The following is a 24,315-nucleotide window of genomic DNA, read 5'->3' on the forward strand; positions in this document are numbered from 1 at the left end:
TTCTTCCCAATACCTCAGAGCAAATTGGGTTGGGCACAGCCCCTGTCCCATGTGGGGCTCACAGTCTCAATCCTCATTTAAAGATGAGGTATCCGAAGCACAGGGAAGTGAAGCGACTTGCCCGAAGTCATACAGCAGACGTGGCAAAGCCGGAAATAGAACCCATTACCTCCTTATTCTCAGGCCCGTGCTCTATGCACTATGCACTACAGTTTGCATTTATCAGTAAAGGAATTTACCTTTGTGGGCCTATATTTTTATGGCTTTCACATGTTCTAACCCCTCTCTTCTTCCTCTCCTGGCACACAAAATAATCTTTGACTTTTTCCTCAATGTTGAGGGGGGCCAATCATTTTGTGGAGGAAAATACTAGAGTAAATATATTAAATCAGACAGTCTGAGTCTCCCCTGATCAAAAGAACAAAAATGCCACCCTTTGAGACAAGCTCTCCCTGGGGTCTACTATAAAGAAAATTAAAATCCCAGGCAACTAAGCAATGTTTTCAATCAGTATTTGTAGAATGGGGCATTTGTATCTTAGGGATACAATTTAAGGGAGGAGAAGGGATAGGGGAGAAGAAGGATCTGAACAAGATAACATTCAGAGGTAGGCTCCAGCCAAGAGATGATGAGTTTCTTCATCAAAATGGAGACACTCCAGTATAACAAATGGAGAAGGGATTAATTCAATTAATCAGTCACTCAATCATAGTTACTGAGCTCTTACTCTGTGCAGAGCACTGAACTAAGTGCTTGGGAAAGTATAACAATCAAGTTGCTCATTTGGGGCAGGAATCATGTCTACCAATTCTGTTGTATTTTACTCTCCCAAGTACTTAGTACAGTACTCTGTGTAAAGTGCTCAATAAATATGATTGATTTGTTGGCACATTCCCTGCCCATAAGGAGTTTAGAGTCTAAGGGGACAGTAGTTCATTGAGTGCCTATCATATGCAGTATTTTATTGTACTCTCCCAGGTGTTTAACATAGAGTTCTGCAGAGAGCAAGGACTCTGTAAATAATAGTAATAATGATAATTATGGTATTTGTTAAGTGCTTTCTATGTGCCAGGCACTATACTAAGTGCTGGGGTGGATACAAACGAATCAGTTTGGGCACACTTCCTGTCCCCTGGGGGGCTTACAGTCTCATTTCCCATTTTACATTTGAGATAACTGAGTCACAAAGAAATGAAGTGACTTTCCCCAGGTCACACAGCAAACAAGAGGCAGAGCTGGGATTAAAACCCACAACCTTCTGATTCCCAGACCCATGTTTTATCCACTATGCCTTGCTGCTTCTCAAAATACTGTCAATTGATTGATCAAACAAATCAGTCCATCGGGTGGTAGTATTAATTTGAAGTCAAGCCATTTGTGGTCAGGGACTGTGTCTTACAGTGTACTCTCCAAAGCCCTTAGTACAGTGCTCTGCAGGCAGTAAGTGCTCAATAAATACGATTGACTGACCATCACCGTATACAGATGCTCAGCCCAAACCCTGAAGATTGGACCCAGGTTCCCCCCTGTCCTCGGGAAGTTAGCTGAGAGTTTGGGGGCTCCATCTACCAGCTCTTATTTCCTCTCCAAGACCCTATCTAACTGCATGAGAGTTTTGCCCTTCCACTGGTCACAGCCCACATAGTGATTTTGTGGTTAAATTTTGATGAATACGATGCAGATTGCCCAATTCACGTTATCTGTGCTTACACAGAAAGCCTACTGGGTGATAGAACTGTGCCCTATAACACTATCAGCACTCTCCATTTGTAGTTATTAAACACTCCGTGGGGTGCTCGCCATACTGACATTTATTCCCCTGCCAAGACTCCTCTCTGACATGGACTCGCTGCGTAATGTGACATTTTCTGAAAAGGGGGGAAACTCAGCTTATAATTAACCAACACAATGATGTAATCCAGCCGCTAAAAGGTCTTGATGCATGGGAATGAGAAAACACAGCGGTGGGGGAGGATGGGCTAGAACCCCTCAAAAAAAGGTCACTGAACATCTGGACAGGGTCGCCGGCCGCCCTGCTCTCCCTGCTCACCAACTTGTCCCCTCTATCCCAAGGACGGAAGATGGGAAGAGTCACAGAGAGGTCACCGATCCCCCACCGGTATCGCCTGCCCCTTGCACGAAGCCTTTTTCCATTCTGAAAGTGATTTTTCCTTTTACTTCAACCACTGTCCTTGCTGATGAATTTTTAATTTGAAAAGCAATGTGTTGTGTAACCTCCTGGAAGCCTGTAGTGTGAAAGCAATAAGATTCTTCTTTGAAAATAACTCTTTCCTTTCTTCCAGGGGAAATAAAATTTTAAAAGTAATTAAAATCCTGCATCGTATATTGAGAAAGATCATAAAGAAGCCCACGGAAGACTGCTGCACATCACCAACACATTATAGAAATATTAGAGGTGGATTAATTAACTGATAGCCCAATGCGATTGATCCGGCTGGCCTGGTTTATATAGGGGGTCTGTTCCTAGGGGTGCTTTGTTCGGGGTTCGCTGGGGAATTGCCTAGGATGGCTGCATGCATCTTAATGTATAATGAATTCCTATTCATGTATATTAATGCCTGTCTGCCCCTCAACTGTATGCTCATTGTGGGCAAGGGAACGTGCTGGCTAATCTTGTTGAGTTCTACTCTCCCAAACACTTAGTACAGTGCTCTGCACAGAGTAAGTGCTCAATACATGACATTAATTGATTTAAATCAATTTAAAGAAGCAGCATGGCTCAGTGGAAAGAGCCTGGGCTTCGGAGTCAGAGGTTGTGGGTTCTAATCCCAGCTCTGCCACTTGTCAGCTGTGTGATTTTGGGAAAGTCACTTCACTTCTCTGCCTCAGTTACCTCATCTGTAAAATGGGGATTAAGACTGTGAGCCCCACGTGGGACACCCTGATGACCTTGTATCCCCCCAGTGCTTAGAATAGCGCTTCGCACCTAGTAAGAGCTTAACAAATATCATTATTGTCATTAAATTTTATATTATAAATTACTTATTCATTTATATTAATGCCTATCTCACCCTCTAGATTGTAAACTTGCTGCGGGCAGAGAACGTATCTGTTAATTTTGTTGTGTTGTACTCTCCCAAGTACTCAATACAGTGCTCTGCAGATAGTAAGGGCTTAATCAATACCATTGATTGAGTGATTGATTGACTGACTACAGGCCACATTGGCCTGTGTGCCACCACACCAGAGCCTAGTAGCACGGCTCCTAGTTTGGTTCTGGGTTTTTCTTGTAGTTCCACCTCTGTCTGCTTTACTTCATTCATTCAGTCATATTTATTGAGGGCTTACTGTGTGCAGAGCACTGTACTAAGCACTTGGGAAGTACAAGTTGGCAACATATAGAGACGGTCCCTACCCAACAGTGGGTTCACATCTGCCACCCCACGTGCCACCACTGTCGTGAAGCTTGCCACATAATGGCTGTCCAGTGATCCCACTGTCCATCACCCATCCCATGAACACATCCATTTGTGTGGCTTCCCTGCAGGTGTCTCATGGCCTGGCCATCAGGCTCATAAGAGGCATCAAATCCCGGCTCCGCCAATTGTCAGCTGTGTGACTTTAGGCAAGTCACTTAACTTCTCTGTGCCTGTTACCTCATCTGTAAAATGGGGATTAAAACTGTGAGCCCCCCGTGGGACAACCTGATCACCTTGTAACCTCCCCAGTGCTTAGAACAGTGCTTTGCACAAAGTAAGCACTTAAAAAATACCTTCATTATTATTATTATTATTATTTTGAGCCAGCAGCGTGAGAACCGAAGAAAGTTTCTCTTAAAATGTTTCTGGAGAAGATTAAAATGTACTTATCCAACCAATGTCATTGATTGAAATGCTGTGGCAAGATTGTAATTTCCTACCCATTTGAAGCACTGAGTTATTTTGAAAACGGAGGAACAAGTACACAGATCTTTAAAAACAATAACAATCCTGCTGAGCTATTGTCTTATTTAAATGCTGGGTAGTGCACTTCTGCTGGTAAATTTGATGAAATTGCTATTTCTTAAGTATTAAAAACAGAAATGGAATTGGATCCTGAGGCACCCTGCTTATCCATTCTTCCTCTTAGATACTCTGTAATCCTGCTTAATCATGAGTAAGTTGCTTGATCGGCACCATCATTTTCCCCATTATTCCCCTTTTATTTTAGCATAATTTCATCATAATCAGTTTCCGGGAGAGAAACGTACCACTGTAGGATGGTAATGTTTTTATTAAAGGGGAAGAAGAGCTTATGAGGGAAAAAAAGCATTCATGAAGGCTCCAGTGCATTAAAAGCACGAGACAAAGGGAAAAGTTTTCAAAAGTTCCCAAACCATCTTCTAAAGATAATAACTGTGGTTTTGTTAGGCTATCAATCTGTGCCAGGCACAGTACTAAGAATTGGGGTTGAAACAAGCTAATCAGGTCAGACATAGTCCTTGTCCCTTACGGGACTCACAGTCTAAGATGGAGGGTACTGAATCCCTTTTTGCAAAGGAGAAAACTGAGGCCCAGAGAAATGAAGTTTCTTTCCTGCTGTGTGATCTTGGGTCAGTCATTTCACTTCTCTGTGCCTCAGTACCCTCCTCTGCAAAATAGGGTTGAAATACCCACTCTGCCTCCTAGACTGTGAGCCCCATGTGGGACCTGATTACCTTAGCTCTACCCCAGCACTTAGTACAGTGCTTGGCACATAGTAAGTGCTTAACAAACATTGCAATTATTAGTATTATAAAGTGTTTATTTTGTACAGGAGACTTACTGAGCACTTTAGAGAGTAAAATATAGTCTTGTCTTATGCCGTTGAGTTGTCTCCGACCCTTAGTGACACCATGGGCACAACTCTCCCTGAACACCCCACCTCCAACTGCAATCATTCTGGTGGTGTGTCCTTAGAGTTTTCTTGGTAAGATTTCAGAAGTGGTTTACCACTGCCTCCTTCCATGTAGTAAATCTGAGTCTCTGCCCTCGACTCTCTCCCATGTTGCTGCTGCCCAGCATGGGTGAGTTTTGAATTGTAGCAGATCGCCTTCCACTTGCTAGCCACCGGCCAAGCTAGGAATGGAATAGGTAGGCCTCTGCTTGACTCTCTCTCCTGTAGTTGAGACTGGTAGGGTACTGGAAACTCTCCAGGTGCAACCCTGAGAGGTGATGTATGTGTGTATATATATATATATATATATATATATATATATATATATATATATATATATATATATATATATATATATATATATATATTGATGCCTGTTTACTTGGTTTGTTGTCTGACTCCCCCCTCTCTAGACTGTAAGCCTGCTGTGGGCAGGGACTGTCTCTGTCTCTATTGCTGTACTGTACTTTCCAAGCACTTAGTACAGTGCTCTGCACACAATAAGCGCTCCATAAATCCAATTGAATGAATGAATGAAACAGAACCTCCTTCCCATCAGCATTAAAGGCCTCAATCAGCTCACACCCTCCCACCTTCCCTTGCTGATTTCCTTCAACACAGAACACATGCTTCCCTTCTCCAAAGCAAACCTTACACATTGCACCTTGACCTCTTCTGTCTTGTTGCTGACCACTTACCCAGGTCCCCATCCGCAAAGAATCTCTATCACCCCTTCCTATAAGACAGACTACTTACTACTCTCTCCACCTTCAAGGCCTTACTAAAATCATCACTATTCCCAGGGGTTTTCCCTGATTAAGCCTCCATTTCCCTGACTTCTTCTCCTGCCTATGAAATTGGATCTGTAGACTTCTAGATGTTCACTCCATCCTCAGCCCTACAGCACATATATACACATCCACAATTTATTTTAATGTCTGCCTCCCCCTATAGACTATAAGCTACTTGGGGGCAAGGAGCATGCCTACCAACTGTACTGTATTATACTCTCCCACGCACTGTGTGCTCTGCATACAATAAAATGCTCAATACCACCGACTGATTGTTTGTTATAGGCAGGAACTTTACGACAAATTCTGCTATACTGTACTCTCCCAAGCACTTAATATAGTATGCTGCACATAGTAAGTGCTCAATAAATACCACTGATTGATTGCATCCCGGGTCCTTGCTGTTTCCACTGGGCCAGGATGCTTCCTGGTGAATCTACAAAAAGCTGTGGAGGAATAACCAGCTGGATATTGTAAAAGAAAAAGCAGATCTTCACATCCTCTATGAAACCACAGGGAAAAATCAAGGCCAGAAGTGTTCGTTATTTCAGTGTTTCCAACTCTGGCCTTGTTTCCTCTCTGCTCCAGAGTAGGGACATTCAGCCACAGTTTTTTATTATGCTGGTATTGAGTTTAGTGTCAATTGAGCACTCACTGAATGCAGTGGACTATACTAAGCACTTGAGAAATACAAAAAAGAGACATAATATAGTTCCTGCTTTTTGTTTGTTTTTAACGGTATTTGTTAAGCATTTACTACATGTAAGGCACTGCATTAGGCAAGGGGCAAATACAAGATAATTGGGTTGGACGTCATCCCAGAATCATTTAGCATACACAGTCTTAAATCCCTACTGTCTAGATGAGGTAACAAGCACAGAGAAGATGAGTGACTTGTACAAGGTCCTAGAGCAGACAATTAAAAGAGTCGGCAATAGAACCCAGGTCTTCTGATTCCCAGGCCCATGCTCTTTCCCCTAAGCCATTCTGCTTTTACACTGTACAAAGATATTAAACTTCACTGAGAAACCTATCATTCACTCCAGTTATTTACATTCTTCTGTCCAAACAGATCACCTCTGATGAGCAGCCCTGGGGAATTCCCCAGCAAAGAGAAGAGCCCTAAGATTCACAATAGGCATTTAAAAAGGATATCAGTAAAAATACGGTATTTGTTAAGGGCTTACTATATGTCAAACACTGGGGTAGATACAACATTATCAGATCGGACACAGTTCCTTGCCCCACATGGGCCTCGTGGTCTAAGGCAGAGGGAGAAGAGCATTTAACCCCATTTTATAGATGAGGAAACTGAGGCACAGAGAAGTTAAATGACTTGCCCAAGATCATCCAGCAGGCAAGTGGCAGAGATCAGAACCCAGGTTTTCTGCTTCTTGCTCTTTCTACTAGGCCAGACTGCATTTAAGCAGCATGCCGTGTGTTGAATGGAAAGAGGCATGGGACTTCTAGAGGAAGAGTCTGTTAGGAGATAGGTCCAAAGGCCACCAAAGGGGGCAGAGAGAAAGTGCCAAGTCAGGAAAGTGGAGAAAGTAGCCCAGCTTGTATGCAAGAGCAAGCAGTAGCTGATAATGGGCCCACACCATATGGGCGATACAGGTGCTCTTCTCCAGAGGAAGCCAAGAGCACTATTTCCATATACCTGGAACTGGTGCTAGTCTTTAATCACTAATTATCTTCCTTGGTGGTTTCTTACACATGAGTCTTTCAGCTCGGGTACATTCCTCAAAACGCAGACTGAGATCCACAGCATCAAATAAGAACTTCAGGCTGTAGGGAACATCATTCCGAGTCAGCTACATAGGCCCTTCAACCCAGGACTCTCTGTCAGGTAGTAGCAACAGAATGCTGGGAGGAACTGAGTGATGAGAAGTAGCATGGCCCAGTGGAAAGAATAGGGGCCTAGGAGTCAGATAGCCTGGGTTTGAATCCTGGCTCTGCCCCTGCTGTGTGACCTTGGGTAAGTCACTTACCTTCTCTGTACCTTGGTTTCCTCATCTGAAAAATGGGGCTTCAATATCTATTCCCCCTCCCCCTTGGACTATGAGACTCATGAGAGACAGGAGTGGTGACCAACCTGCTTATCTTGTCTCCAACAAAGTTCTTGGGGCATAGTAAGTGCTTAACAGATGCCGTTATTGCCATCATCACCGAGAGCCTGGACTGTTTCCATCCTAATTACCTTGTATCTTCTCCAGGGTCTTGCACAGTGCTTGGCACAGAGTCAGCACTTAAAAAACTACAATTATTACTGCCACTTGTCTGCTGTGTTGCCCTATGCAAGTCACTTCACTTCTTTGTGCCTCAGTTCCCTCATCTGTAAAATGGGGATTAAGACTGTGAGCTCCGTGTGGAACAAGGACTGGGTCCAACTCAGTTTGTTTAAACCCACCCCAGCACTTAATAATAGAGTGCCTGGCACATAATAAGTGCTTAACAAATACCACAATTATTATTATTATTCCTCTGCATATGTTTTTTCCTTGTAATAGTGAACCATATACCTCTCCATCAATCCGCCCAAACTGTTTGAATCTCTATTCTTTGAGGCAAATCTATAGCTTTCTGTTGCAGTGTTATCTTGTTTGTCTACAGTACACTGTACTGCATATCATAATAAAAGTAATAATTGTAGTAGCTTTATTCCTATATGCCAAGCACTGGGGTAGATAAAATACAATCAAATTAGACACAGTTCCTGTTCAACTGAGCTCACAGTCTAAAGGGGAGGGAGAACAGGTATCACCATTTTACAGATGAGGAAAATGAGGTCCAGGGAGGTTAAGTGACCTGTCCAAGGTCACCCAGCAGGCAAGTAGAGGAGCCAGCATTAGGACAGAGGTCTGCTCTCCTCTCAGGGTCGTACCTGGAGGGTTTCCAGTACTCTACCAGTCTCGACTATGGGAGGGAGAGAGAGTAAAGTAGAGGCATAACCATTCCATTCCTAGCTTGGGCGGGGGCTAGTGAAGGGAAGGCAATCTGCTCCAAGTCAAAACTCACCTGTTCTGGGCAACGGCGGCATGGGAGAGATTCGAGGGCAGAGACTCCACTTTACAGCGTGGAAGAAGGCACTGGTAAATCAATTCTGTATTTTTACCAAGAAAACTCTGTGGATACACTACCAGAATGATTGCAGTTGGAGGAGAGACGTTCTGGGAGAGATATGTCCATGGTGTCGCTATGGGTCGCATAAGACAAGACCCTTGACTTGTCAGTCCTGTTGTCTTTCTGCTAGATCACACTGCTTTCCGATATTCCTGAATTACCCCACTACCAGCAGGATTCCTGTGCTGAGCTCCATTCCAGAACAATGCGGGGAAGAAACTTGCTTCTCGGTGCTGATCCAAATCCAACATTTCTAACATCAAAATTCAGCCTTTAGAAAGAAGAGTGCCCAACAGGAGAATAGCTAGCCTGGCAAGTGGCAGCTAACCACAACTCACCAATGCAGATACCCAGAGCTAGAACCAGCATATTGGGTGACAGATTTGCTGAGAAAAAGGGGTAGTTCACTTCTGAAGAAAGCAAAGTCACTTCAGATGCTGTGAAAGTGGAGGTACAATTGACAAGCCGGCAAAGCTTGCGGAAACTGTGGGTCCTGGAGTGACTGGGGAATCCTCCAGAGATGAATTTAGTCTCAAAGCAATCATAGGACATTTGATTCGCTGATTGAACAGGTTTTCAATAAAGGCACTCTCTCTGGTTCCAGGGGATAAAAATGCATAAATATTGCAGAACTGTACTTCTGTTTAGTATGCAATATGTAAGAAATGTTCCCTTATGCTAATTTTAACTGTCAATATTTTCCGCTTACCTTTGCAGATTTAGCCCATGTAAAATCACCGTTTTCATAATTGCAGATATTGGCAGATGCGATCTAATGCTTTTTTTGGAAGCTGCTACAGTTTTGCTGAGCTTGAAAAGCTGCCAGATTTCTGGCAGCCCTTGTTGCCACTGAATCCCGACTTGGATTGTAACCAAGATAATCCTCTTCCTTGGTGAAGGCATCCAGCTCCATGTACCACACAAGTATTCCCCACTGGAGAAACAATCACTCCCTCAATAATAAGAAGCTAGGTGAAGAGTCCCAATATGGAACAATTTTGGTGACATACAGGTCAGTTAAAAATAGGTTTCCCTCATTAGAGCAATAACATTCTCCAGCATTCACACCAAATGATTATGCATTATGTTCTGATGATTTTTCTAATTAATCTGGGGAATTGACCGAGTCTCCCAGCAGAAACTATAATAATCATAATAATGATGGTATTTGTTAAGCGCTTACTATGTGCAAAGCACTGTTCTAAGCACTGGTGAGGATACAAGGTGACCAGGTTGTCCCACGTGGGGCTCACAGTCTTAATCCCCATTTTACAGATGAGGGAACTGAGGCACAGATAAGTTAAGTGACTTGCCCAAAGTCACACAGCTGACAATTGGCGGAGCTGGAATTTGAACCCATGACCTCTGACTCCAAAGCCTGTACTCTTTCCACTGAGCCACGCTGCTTCTTCTAGAGATTAGTCTCAGTCTGGAACCCACCCAGAAGAATTGATTATAGTGCTAGTGACTTGATCCATGCCCCTGCCATTCCCCGGGAGTTACAAGTGAGTCACCTCTATGCAAGTCACCTGTATGTTAAGGTATTATATTTTTTATCAATCAATGGTAGTTATTGAGTGCTTACTGTGTGCAGAGCACTGTACTAAGCACTTAGGAGAGGACTCTACAATAGACCACACCCAGTAGTCACAAGCAAGAATCAGTGGTACCATCTTTGGGCTTTTTGAGGCAATGCTAGCTATGGCTACCTTTTGCTCAAGAGAAGCAGCATGTCCTAGTGGAAAATGCACAAACCTCGGATTCAGAGTTCCTGGGTTATAATCCCCCTCTTCAACCCTTGTCTGCGGTGTGACCTTGGGCAAGTCACTTAACTCCTCTGGGCCTCAGCTATCTCATCCATAAAATAGGGATTAAGACTGTGAGCACTCTGTGGGACAGGGACTGTATCTAACCTGATTAGCTTGTATCTACCCCGGTGCTTAGTACATAATAAAGGCTTAAATACCATTAATAAAAAAAAGTTGTGGAGGTTCAACTCATGCCTACAGCCCCACTCCACCACACCATTTCCTGAGGACAGGTGCCCCCCCCATCTGACGAGGAAGCTGCTCCTGGATTCACTGGACACCCACTTCTCCTGGAAACATTATCCAACCTTGGCTTCACTGACACTCTCCTCTCCCGGTTCTTCTCCTATTTTTCGGGCCACTCAGTCTTTTACACAGGTTCCTCCTCTCCCTCCCAACCTCTAACTGTGGGAGTCAGTTCTGTCTCCTTTTCTATTCTCCATCTACACCCACTCCCTTGGAGAACTCATTCGCTCCCATGACTTCAAATACCACCTCTATGCAAAGGATTCCCAAATTTAAATATCCAGCCCTTCTCTCTCTCTCTCTCTCTCTCTCTCTCTCTCTCTCTCTCTCTCTCTCTCTCTCCCTCTCTGCAGGCTCGCATTGCCTCGTGCCTGCAAGACATCTCTAGTTGGATGCCTCACTGACACAAACTAAACATGTCCAAAGCAGAACTCCTTATTTTCCCACTTAAATCCCAGCTGCCCCTTGATTTTCCCATCACTGTAAACAGCACCACTATCTGTCCTGTCTCACAAGCCCATAAACTTGGTGTCAGCTCGATATGGCTAGGACACTTGTCTGCTAATTCTGTTATAGCATACTCACCCAAACGCTTAGTACAGTGCTCTGCATATAGTAAGCAGTCAATAAATACCACTGATTGATCCTTGACTCATCTCTTGCATTCAACCCATATATTTAATCTGTTACTATATCCTGTTCATTTGTTCAGTTGAATTTATTGAGCACTTACTGTGTGCAAAACACTGTACTAAGAACTTGGGAGAGTACAGTGTAACAATAAAGACACATTCCCTGCTCACAATGAGCTTACCTTTTGGTTCAAATCCTCCTTTTCTCTCCATCCAAACTGCAACCATGTTAATCCAAGCACTTATCCAGTCCCACCTTCATTAACAGCCTTCTTGCTGACCTCCCTGCCTCCTGTCTCTCCTCACTCCAGTCCATACTTCACTCTCCTGTCGAATCATTTTTCTACAAAAAAGCTCAGTCCATGTTTCCCCATCCATCAAGACCCTCCAGTGGTTGCCCACCCACCTCTATGTAATAATAATGGCATTTACTAAGTGCTTACTATGTGCAAAGAACTGTTCTAAGAGCTGGGGAGATTACAAAGTAATCAGGTTGTCCCACGGGGGGCTCACAGTCTTCATCCTCATTTTACAGATGAGGGAATTGAGGCTCAGAGAGCTAAGTGACTTGCCCAAAGTCACACAGCTGACAATTGGCGGAGCTGGCATTTGAACCCATGACCTCTGACTCCAAAGCCCATGTTCTTCCCACTGAGCCATGCTACTTCTCAAACAGAAACTCCTTGCCACCAACTTTAAAGCACTCAGTCACCTTGCCCTCTCCTACCTCACCTCACTGCTCTCCTGTTACAATCCAGACCACACTATTTGCGCCTCTAATGCAACCTACTCACTGTACCTCAATCTCTATCTCACCCCAACTTCTCACACACATCCTGCCTCTAGCCTAGAATGTCCTCCCTCTTCATCAGATAGACAATTATTCACTCCACCTTCCAAGGCTTACTGGGACAAACTGATAACCTTGTACCTACCCCCAGCACTTAGATCGGTGCTTGACACATAGTAAGTGCTTAACAAATGCCATTATTACTATTATTATTATTATTATTGAAAGCACATCTCCATCCCTGACCAAGCCCTCATTTCCTCTTTCCCACTCCCTTCTGTGTTACCCTGATTTCCTCCTTTTATACAACCCTCCTTCAACCCCACTGCACTTGCATACATATCCATAATCTATTTATTTATATTAATCCATCTCCCCCTCATTGTAGGCAGGGAATTTGCCTACCAACTATGTTATATTGTACTCTTGCAAGCACTTAGTAATAATAATAATAATAATAATGGCACTTATTAAGCACTTACTATGTGCAAAGCACTGTTCTAAGCACTGGTGCTCTCTACATAGTAAATGCTCAGTAAATATGATTGATTGACAAAGCTCCTGAACTCTGGAAGGAAGAGATCAAAACTGTAACGCACAGCTGTCAGCAAACACAGGAAAGGGAAACACCTTTGCTGCAGGGCCCAGTGCTGTGGACAAACCACAGCCTTGGGAGTCAGGAGACTCGGGTTCTAATCCTGGGTCCACCACTGGCCCTCTGTGTGACCTTGGACAAGCCACTTAAATTCTCTGGGCTTCAGTTTCCTGATTTGTAAAAAGTAGATTCTATACCTTTCTCCCTCCCCTTTAGACTGTACACCCCATTTGGGACAAGGACTGTGTCCGATCTGATTGCACTGCATCTATCCCCCAGCACTTAGCACAGTGCTTGGCCCATTGTAATTGATTAACAAATATCATTATTACTATCACACGCAATGTTTCATTTTGCTCAAACTCACAGAACTGGATTTGTGCCATCGTACACCAGGGCAAGACTTTCCTGCAACACCCCCACTGCTCAGCTAATGTTTCAAATTAAATTTATCAGGGGCAGGAGTGACTCGGAGTAAGATTTTCTTAGTTTCTCTTCAGGGTCTTCCCAGGCACTCAGTCATTTAATTCCCAAGACAACTTTGCCCATTTCCTTGCAGGCAAGATCGATACAATGAATGTCTGTCTTGACCCAAATTCTTTCAATTACATGAAGATCAGTTGGAGAGGGCCATCTTTCTAACAGATGACAGATAACTGCTAAAACAGATATTTTCTAAAAAGCATATGCTCCGTTCTTCAATCTGCCCAAAGGCTTCTAATTTGCTACTTCATCCTGAGAGCCTTTAAAAGGGTCAAACCTTTCCATCCTAAGTTCATGCACTCTCTACCTAGAAAACAGAATTACATATTCTGTTCATGCACTCGCTCTCTTACCAACTACTAGGGTGTTCACCTACCATTTGCCTTCAACCAGAAAATTCCAGGCAAAGCTATTCTTTGCTAAAGGAAACATACCTCAATCGCAATAAAGCTTCAGACAGCGATTGTGATCTTTGCAACTCCACACATAAGGAAAAGTGCAGAGGCAAAGATTAATACCAAACCAAACGTATTTTGCTTTTACACACAAAAAATACTTTAGAGGGGTAAGGTGACAAGATGCTCTGATTTAGGTCTGGCAGTCCTGAAATTTTTAAGTCTGTCCCATTTTTTGCTGACTTTTCCTTCACAACATTTTCCAGATCTGCCACTTCATTCACACTCTTCCCTGGACCTCACTCTTTCTGTCTCAAGGTTAGGCTGCTATCAGCCTCCACACTGGGCTCCCTGCCCCCTGACTCTCCCTCACTTCAGTCCAGGCTCCACACGGTGTTTGGATCATTTTATTATGAGGTTACCTGACTCACATCTCCCCACTCCTCAAAAAACCTCCAATGACTATCCAAGTCCCTCTTTATCAAGTGAAAACTACTTGCCATCGACTCCCAAGAAGCAATTTGGCCTAGTGGAAAGAGCATTGGCCTGGGAGCCAAAGGACTTGGGTTCTAATCCTGATTCTGCCACATGTCTGCCTTTCACCTCCTCCAGGAGGCCTTCCCAGACTGAGCCCTCTCCTTCCTTTCCCCCTCCTCCCCCTCCCCATCCCCCCACCTTACCTCCTTCCCCTCCCCACAGCACCTGTATATATGTATATATGTTTGTACGTATTTATTACTCTATATTTATTTTATTTGTACATATTTATTTTATTTATTTTGTTAATATGTTTTGTTTTGTTCTCTGTTTCCCCCTTCTAGACTGTGAGCCCGCTGTTGGGTAGGGACCGTCTCTATATTTTGCCAACTTGTACTTCCCAAGCACTTAGTACAGTGCTCTGCACACAGTAAGCGCTCAATAAATACGATTAAATGAATGAATGAATGTCTGCTGTGTGACCTTGGACAGGTCACGTAACTTCTCTGTGACTCAGTTACTTCATCTATAAAATGGGGATTAAGAGTGTGAGCCCCATGTGGGAAAGCAACTCTGTCCAACCTAATTACCTTGTATCTACCTCAACAATGAACAGTGCTTGGTACATAGTAAAACCTTAATACCCCAATTATTATCAGTATTATTATCATTACAGACTCTCCATTATTTTTCTTCATCTCACCCATTGACTCCCTTCACTCACTACTCCCCAGCTTTCTCTCCTTAGAACATCTTCTAACTGTACTTCGCTCTGGATACTCCCACTAAATACTACTACTAATAATAATAATTATGGTATTTGCCAAGCACCAAGCACTATTTTAAGCACTGGGGTAGATACAAGTTAATCAGGTTGGACACAGTCCCTGTTCCACATGGGGCTCACACTCTTATAATCCCCAATTTTCAGATGAGGGAACTGAGCCACAGAGAAGTTAAGTGGTTTGCCCAAAGTCACACATGAGGCAGAGCTAAGGTTAGAACCCAGGCCCATCACCTCCTTCACACCCTTTTCTTCCCACTGAACTCTCTTTTCATGATGCCTCCACTTTAACCCCATCCCACAATCCCCCCTTTCCCATGTAGGTGAGCAAGGTGGAATTTTTTCTTTGAAACGCACTTTGCTCTAAATTTCCAAACAGCTCCATTCATTTTACAAGTTATTTAGTCCCTAAAAGAGATTCAAGGAAACAAAACCTAACTTTCACCTCCAATTGCAATTACCCTCCAATGCACATGTGGTACAACATCAGTTGCAGGTGAAGCCACATGGTCAAGTAGAAGGAGCACGAACCTGGGAGTCGGAGACCTGGGTTTTAATCCCATCTCTGGCACTTGCTTGCTGTGTGACCTTGGGCGAGTCACAACTTCTCTGTGCTTCAATTTCTTCAACTGTAAATGGTGAGTCAAAACCTGTTCTCTCTCCTACTTAAACCTTGAGCCCTGTGTAGGACAGGTATTGCGTCTGACCTAATTGATTCGTATCTATCCCAGCACTTAGAAGGGTGGTTGACACATAGTAAGTGCTTAACAAATACCATTAGAAACAAAAGTTAACGTGGATTTCAGTGTTGCTTTCCTTACAACTTGGGGATAATTCACACAGATTTGAAGAAATCAAATCATCAAATCCTGCCAGGTGTCCTGAGCGCAAATAGGCAGAGATGGTGAAAGTTTAAGGCCTATCTCTTATTGTACCTCATAACTCTCCCCTTCTCCCAACATACAGGAAAGTCTTTAATGACTGAGATTAATTCCCTGCCTAAATTGAAATACAATTAGGGATGTAAAATCCCTAGCCCTCATTCTAGGGACGTCTTAGGTTGCAGCCTGGACTGTGGAATTCTGATATAGCCTCACTTTTGTGTCCTGCCAGGATACGAGTTTCCAGAAAAGCTACTGTCTTCAAAGGCTTTAGGTGGCAGACAGTCAGAGATAAGACAAAGAAGGTATAATGATGGGTTAATGTAAGACCTAACACAGAGTGATGCAGAATGCTGACATTTGGAAATAAAAAGGTTATTTTTATAGCTGCTAATCCATTGTTTCAGTCGATTCCCAAATGCATTTATGTAGGCTGAAAGAGACAGGAAGAATAAAAAATTCTGCTCTATTCACAGACTAGCATAGGTTTTCTGTGACTAGAATACCTCTGATGATCATTTAGGACATTTCTACTTTAAAATTATGTCTATCTTTTAAGCTCTCTGAGATTGGAGCCGTCATGGTAGATCAGAGTGCCTAGCAGATATTAAATCCTTGATGGTTTCCATCGTTTTGCTTTGGAATGTTAAAATGCAGCCAACTCTTTTGCTTGGAATGAAGAATTAGTCTGAACATATTCGCTGGCACAACTGCGACTTAAGTGCTACAATGATAATGAATCCACACGTAATTCTTGACAGAAAGCTTACCCTTCATGTGCCTGTTCATTTTCTTTTTAAAACACCTTGCGCCTTTCCCAGCGCTTGCTTATAGATTCACCAAAGATGCCATCAAAATGGAAAAAAGGGGATAAAGTCACCCTGTGCTCCAAATGATAAATTTGCCTTCAGAAGCTGAAGGATTAGATTTGGGCTTCAAACCTTTTGTGCTACACCTTTAACCTCCCTTCACATCTGCTTAAGACCTAACCTTGTCCCCACATACATCAATCAATCAATATTACTGGCATTAATTGAATGTTTACTGGATGTAGAGCACTGTATTAAGCGCTTGGGAGACTACAATACGAGTTGGCAGACAAGTTGGTTGCACACCATAAACTTACAGTCTAGAGGGTGGGATAGTCATTAGTAAAAATAAATAACAACTATGTACATAAATGCTGTAGGACTGAGGATGGGATGAATACCAAGTTCGTGAAGAGTACAGATCCAAATGCATAAATGATGCAGAGGAAAGAAGGAGTTGGGGAAAATAGGGCTTCTTGGAGTGGATGTGAACTTAATAATAATAATGGCATTTATTAAGCACTTACTACATGCAAAGCACTGTTCTAAGTGCTGGGGAGGGTACAAGGTGATCAGATTGTCCCAATGGGGGCTCACGGTCTTAATCTCCATTTTACAGATGAGGGAACTGAGGCACAGAGAAGTTAAGTGACTTGCCCAAAGTCACATAAGACTGAAGGTGGTAAGAGGGGTGGTCTGGCATATAGGGAAGGGGAGCGAGTTCCAGGACAGAGGGAGGATGTGGGAAAATGGTCAGCAGTGAGATAGGTGAGGCAAGACATAGTGAGCAAGCTGGCACTTGAGGAGCAAAGTGTGTGGCCTGGGTTAAAATAGGAGAGAAGTGAGATAAAGTAGGAGAGGGCAAGCTGTTTAGGTACCTTAAAGCCAATGGGAAGGAGTTTCTATTTGAGGTGGAGGTGGATGGACAGCCACCAGAAGTTGTAGAAGATTGGGAAACATGGACTGAGCGATTTTGTAGACAAGTGATCTGGGCAGCAGAGTAAAATATGGACTGAAGTAGGGAAAGACAGGAGGCAGGGAGGTCAGCAACAAGGCAGATGCAGGAGTCAAGGTGAGAGGGGATGAGTGCTTGGATCAGCACAGGAGAAGTTTTGATGGAGAAATTGTCACATTGTCACTTGGAGAAGGCAGGTGGAGGACAAGTTGTTCACGGGGAACCAGACACTGGGGCTGAGCAGAACAGAAGCTTTTGGGAGAGGAGGTAGAGGCAGCCACTTTATCAATTCCCACTCAGCAGTTCTCAAAGCTCCAGGTGCTCCATCTGAACTCCACAGTAATCCTCTACTTCCAGTGGGTGATGGCCAAGACCCTTTGAGAGTAGTGTAAGTTGTGACCTTGGAAACCAACAGCCTTATTTTCATAAAAAAATCCAACCCAGAGTCTGAAAGGGCCACAATCCCCAGGCTACATGGCCTATATTTTAATTCTATCCCCAGGAGTCCTGTTTCTAGTCCTAGATCTGTCTTGTGGCCTTACACAAATCACTTAACCTCTCAGCGCCACAGTTTCCACATCAATAAAATGGAGAGAAGACAGATTGTAAGCCTCTGAGGGAACATGTAGCTACCCCTCTGCTTAACACAAAGTACTTAGTAAATGGAATAAAGGGAGAGGTGCTTCGTTGCTAATCTTGAAATTCCTGTGTAATACAAGTACAAGGACTCATTCTCCGAGTTTCCTCCCCTGAAGATAAATCACCCTGATATTAATATGATATGTGTGGCTTGTTCTGGGCAGGTAATGTGTCTACCAATACTGTGTCTACCAACTCTGTGGTATTGTACTCTCCAAAGATCTTAGTTCAGTGTCCTGCACATAGTAAGTACTCAATAAATACCACTGGTGATGATGACAGCTTCCCAGCTGAAATTTATGCTTTTACAGTGTAGATTATATCCTATTTGAGGGCAAGAACTTTGTCTTTTATATCTCTGGCTCTCTCCCAAGTGCTCTGCCCAAGGATATGCTCAATAGCACTGATTCACTGCTTGACAATGAATACAGAGATATTAAAGTATAAGGGAAAAACAGATCAATTTTCAAGCATTTTCTTTCATACATGTGTCCTGTAATTCATCATTCCTTTTACAGATTGAATTTTCAAATAATGATCTACTCAAGTCTGATTTTTTGTGTATATATCTTTCAATACATGTGTTTATAGCTTCAGAAAGAACTGAACTTTTCCACAATTAATGGATTCACTGGTCTTGGAGTTCCTGAGTCAAATACCGTGTCCATAGTTTGAAAAGACTGCATAATTTTACAACCAATTATGCTGTTTGTATCTGGCAGGCTAAACTAAGGATAATTAGCCTTTACACTTTGGAATATAAACTAAGAACCTACAGGAATCATTTTATTTTAATCCACTAGATATTAAAAAAAAAACATTGGGGTAACATGGAATGGTCTTCTACCATATCAAATGTTGGGATGATTAATATCTTATCACCCCACCCTATTTGCCCCCTATCTATTGACAAGCCAGCACTTGAATCACCTGACCACTTGAGAACTCACTCCTTTATACCACTCTTTCCATAACATTTATGTACATATCTTTAAATTCTGTTGCTTACCCCTCCCAGTAATTTATTTCAATGTCTGTCTCCATCAATAGATTAAAAGACCTTTAAATGTAAAAATAGGGTTTACTAACTCTGCACTCTTCCAAGAGCTTAGTATGGTTCTCTGAACAGAGTAAGCGCTAATAAACACTATTGTTTGGGAGCAAGAATGAAAGCTAGTTATCCAAAACCGTCTGGGTTAGAGTTCATTTTAGTTCATGTGTCTACCAATAATGTGTCTACCAACTCTATGGTATTGTACTCTCCAAAGATCTTAGTTCAGTGTCCTGCACATAGTAAGTACTCAATAAATACCACTGGCGATGATGACAGCTTCCCAGCTGAAATTTATGCTTTTACAGTGTAGACTATATCCTATTTGAGGGCAGGAACTATGTCCCATCAAAATGTCAACTTAAACTGTAAGCTTGTTATGGGCAGAGTACATATCTGTTCATTCTGTTTAACTGTACTCTCCCAACAGCTTAGTACAGTGCTCTGCACATAGTAAGCACTCAATAAATTGTCAGCTGTGTGGCTTTGGGCAAGTCACCACTTCTCTATGCCTCAGTTACCTCATCTGTAAAATGGGGATTAAGACTGTGAGCCCCCCATGGGACAACCAGATCACCTTGTAACCTCCCCAGCACTTAGAACAGTGCTTTCACACAGTAAGCACTTAATAAATACCATCATTATTATTATTAATGAATACCATCGATTAATTGATTGATCAATTCCAGAAGTGATTATCCTTTGTTTTCAAAGATGGTGTGTTGAATGATGAGGTCATATCCATGCCTGTAAGGATTATCATCATCATCAATGATACTTTTGGAGCACTTACTGTGTGCAGAGCACTATACTAAGCACTTGGGAGAGCCCAATACAACAGAGTTGGCAGACTCATTCCGTGCCCGCAATGAACTTCCAGTCTAGAAGGGGAAACAGAAGTAGCTAGGGCTAGGGGAAAGAGCAGGGAACCAGGTATCAGAAGATCCTGGTTCTAGTCCTAGTTCTACCACTGGCCTGCTAGGTGATCTGTGTCACTTAAGCTCTCTGAGCCTCAGTATTCTCATCTATATAATGGGGATGAGATGGACTGTGAGCCTGGTGTGGGGCAGGGAACTAGATCTCTCAGTATTTGGCTAGTGCTTAGTAAATACCATAATGATTGATGCAGAGATGGAAGGTTAACCATTCCTCTGCTTACTAGTGCTTAATAAATACCACAATAATACTTATTATTAATTATACTTTTATTAAGCATCACCAACACTCCCTTTCACATTATTTGCTTAAGATGGTAGCTTGCCTGTCTGATTTTGATCCAGTCTCTTGGGATCCCATCTGGACAAAATCTTTGCTCATTGCTTGAGAAAGGCAGATGACCCCATGAAATAAACTCTGACCTTGGGAAAGTCACCTCTCTGTGACTCAGTTACCTCATTGTATGTATTTATTACTCTATTTTATTTGTACATATTTATTCAATTTATTTTATTTTGTTACTATGCTTTGTTTTGGTGTCTGTCCCCCCTTCTAGACTGTGAGCTCCCTGTCGGGTAGGGACCGTCTCTATATGTTGCCAACTTGTACTTCCCAAGCGCTTAGTACAATGCTCTGCACACAGTAAGCACTCAATAAATACAATTGAATGAATGAATGAATCTGTAAAATGAGGATGGATTAAGACTGTAAGCCCTATTTGGGACAGGGACTGTGTCCAACCTGATTACTTTGTGTCTTACCCTAGTGCTTAGAACAGTGCTGGCACATAGTAAGTGCTTAACAAACAGCATTAAAAAAACCTCTTGTGCTCATTCAATCTAAGTATGTTCCATTTTCATTTTTCTGTTTTCTCATTCACATATACGCTAATTTTTTTAAAGTACCAACACTGCAGGGTCTTAGGAGCATCATGGCCATTTGAAGATGCAAGCAGATTTCAGAAAAATGGTCACACAATGTAACCTCTAGAAAGTTTTAACCTTCAGCGCTGCCCCAGTTATGGTGACGTTTGGGAACTGACTGCAATCTTCACCTGGCACCAGAAAGTGGTAATGTAAGGGTATGTTCTTTAAAATGTAAATATGGAGCATAAACATAGCTCTCCAAAGACACAGTCAAATGTCAGGCTTGAGAACTGGTTGGCCATTTAGATTTGTATATTTCCTGCTTCATTTCTCTTACTATATCTTAGTCTGCTCAGTAAATCTCATGTCAAAGACTAATAATAGTAATAATTCTATGCGCTAAGGGCTTACATTGTGCCATGCACCGTACTAAGACTTGGGTTTAATAAATGATAACAATCAAGTCAGACAGTCCCTGTACTGCATGGGACTCACAGGCAAAGTGGGAAGGAGTACCGGTTATTTAAATCCCATTTTACAGATGAGGAAACTGAGGTAAGAGAAGGCATTAAAACTTAGGCACTTTGACTCCTAGACTTGTCCTCTTCCCTCTATCAATCAGTGGTACTTACTGAGCACTTCCCGTGTGCAGAGCACTGGACTTAACGCTTAGACCACGATGCTTCCTAAATAACAGGCGGTGGGGTTTGTGAAACAAGCTGAACCTCTCTCCAAAAGGAAAGTGGAAATAGGGAACAGGCTTGTCTCCTTGAATAGGTTAGGAAACTAGTTTGAAAAAGGGCTTTCTTTGGGGGCTCGCTCAGGGCAATTGGACCAATCCAGTCAAAACCCAATGAACAGAAGGTCGAAGAGACCTGGACTCCTTTGAATCAGCAGCTGGACTTCCTGCGGCTGTCTATAACAAGCCAGCCAATTCCATGTGGAAATAGTGTGTAAGACAGGAAAAGATCGACATTGTCTGAACCAGCAGCTGTTCTATCTGCAGCACTTAATCTTTCCTAGCAATCTGTTGGAGACACACACTCCTCAGGCTAAGAGAATTTTGTTGACAGTGGTTCCTGGGAGATGAGAAAGTCAAAATCCCTACCTCCTCTCTCCTGGAACATGTAGAGATGCTACTCAAAAATAGAAGAGAAAAAGAGTTAATTTCTTTTGGGCCCCAATGAAGCTAAGTGCAGGCTAACTGCTGGCTGTTTAGAAGGCATAAAGGGTATTTAATTAATCTCTTCCAGTTATGTTAGCAGGCTTCTATCCATGCGTTTTATACAGTAGAGTGAGGCTGGTCATGATAATGTTATCTTCACAATGACCCGTGGATGCCTTTAGGAATTTGGCAGGTAAAAATATGTCCCAACCACCCCATCGCGTGCATACATAACATAGCATGATTATACCATATGCCACATTTCGCCACATCCTTCCAAAGAATTTGGGTTCCCCCATTTCAGCTTTCCATGCAGCAGTTGTTTGGATAAAGCAAGTTTTAGGGGATGCCTGTCCTATATCAGTGTTTTCAGGCTCATTCACACCAGTTTTTCTCCCCTCATTGTTCAATTTATCTCCAGTACAGAGCAGGATTTTGCTCAGACTCACCCACTGGTATATTTAGCTTACTCCATCCCAGATTCTGGGTCCTTTACTTCAGTTTACAAACCCAAACCCCCGAATCTGCCATCAGAGACAGCAAATGCTCATTGAAATGATTTAATATTTATTTCAATGTCTGCCTCCCTGTACACTGTAAGCTTGTTGAGGGCAGGGGGCGTGTCTACCAACTCTTTTATATTGGACTCTCCCAAGCCCTTATTACAGTGCTCTGCACACAGTAAACACTCAATAAATACCACTGATTGATGGATTGGGTAAAAGGTATCCCAAGGTCCTTCTCCTCTTCCTCACTCCATCTCTAAGTCCAGTTTGGAGTCATTCCCCCCATTTTCACAATTGACAGTGAATTATACCAAGAGACATTAAACTGATACAGAAATCTGTATGAAGGTCATATTTTTCTATAACAATTCTTTTTTGTTCCTTTTCTATAAGAATGGCATTTGTCACCAGAGATAAATTTATGAAAAACATTTAAGATTTCTTTTTTTTGCCTCAGGAACGATATTTGCTATTTTTTGCTGTAATCAGCCACATTGACCACCAGGAATTCATTCATTTGTATTAATTGAGCACTTACTGTGTGCAGAGCACTGTACTAAGTGCTTGGAAAGTATGGCAACAATTCATTCCGAATTATATCACCTTATCATGGTAGACTTCTCCCAGTTCCCAAGTAACTCATCAGTCGGTCTTTACTGGTATTTACTGAGCTTACTGTGTGCAGAGCACTTAACTAAGCACTTGGGAGAGCAAACTACAGTTGGTAGACATGATCTATGACCTCAAGGAACTTACAGTCTAATGGGGGCTTAACATCTAAAAATGAATTGTGTTGGCCACTATTCTGGAGTGAGGCAGAAGCTTGTTTACTGCTTGAGTTGGTCACCAAAATCCTGATTTCCTCCCTCTTGGATTGTTGGCAGATTTATAGTATGCAAGGTTGGTGCCAGTTGTGTAAAAGTATGACATCTCACCATTCTAGCCTTTTGGCTTTTTCTACACCAGGAAATGGAAAGATGTTTTCAGCTCAGAAAGTCCAGAAGGAAGCCTGTTTTCTTCTTTCCTCTTCTAGACTGTGAGTCCATTGTTGGGCAGGGATTGTCTCTATTTGTTGCTAAATTGTACTTTTCAAGTGCTTAGTACAGTGCTCTGCACACAGTAAGCACTCAAAAAATATGATTGAATGAATAAAAGAATTGAAACACTGAAGCTTTATGGTCCTTATTGTTGAGACATTTATGGTCCTTATTGTTCAGATATTTATGATCTCTCCTCACTTCACCCAAGACCTATGGGCATGGATTCAGTTGGCTGGTCAGATAAGACGACCAGAATTCTAATTTCAGCCACACAAACAGAATAAGGGTGGGGCCTAAAGAAGTTCTCCAATAGACTGTAAGTTTGTCGAAGGCAAGTATCATGTCTATCTACTTGTCTCACAAGCCTGTAACCTTGGCACTATCCTTGACTCATCTCTCTCATTTCACCCACATAATCAATCTCACCAAATCTGGTCAGTTCCATCTTCACAACACTGCTAAAATCTG

General features: G+C 42.6%; 2 non-coding genes across 2 annotated transcripts; one reads left to right on the forward strand and one right to left on the reverse strand.

The window, feature by feature from the left end:
* Positions 1-5,015: 5,015 nt before the first annotated feature.
* LOC119933789 lies at positions 5,016-5,153 on the reverse strand. Its single transcript, XR_005452660.1, has one exon. It is a non-coding gene; the product is annotated as a small nucleolar RNA SNORA7 (small nucleolar RNA).
* A 3,379-nt stretch (positions 5,154-8,532) lies between these two features.
* LOC119933783 lies at positions 8,533-8,674 on the forward strand. The gene has a single exon (XR_005452656.1). It is a non-coding gene; the product is annotated as a small nucleolar RNA SNORA7 (small nucleolar RNA).
* The last annotated feature ends 15,641 nt before the right edge of the window (positions 8,675-24,315 follow it).

This window comes from Tachyglossus aculeatus, chromosome 10 (genome assembly GCF_015852505.1).
Source record: "Tachyglossus aculeatus isolate mTacAcu1 chromosome 10, mTacAcu1.pri, whole genome shotgun sequence".
Lineage (NCBI taxonomy): Eukaryota > Metazoa > Chordata > Mammalia > Monotremata > Tachyglossidae > Tachyglossus > Tachyglossus aculeatus.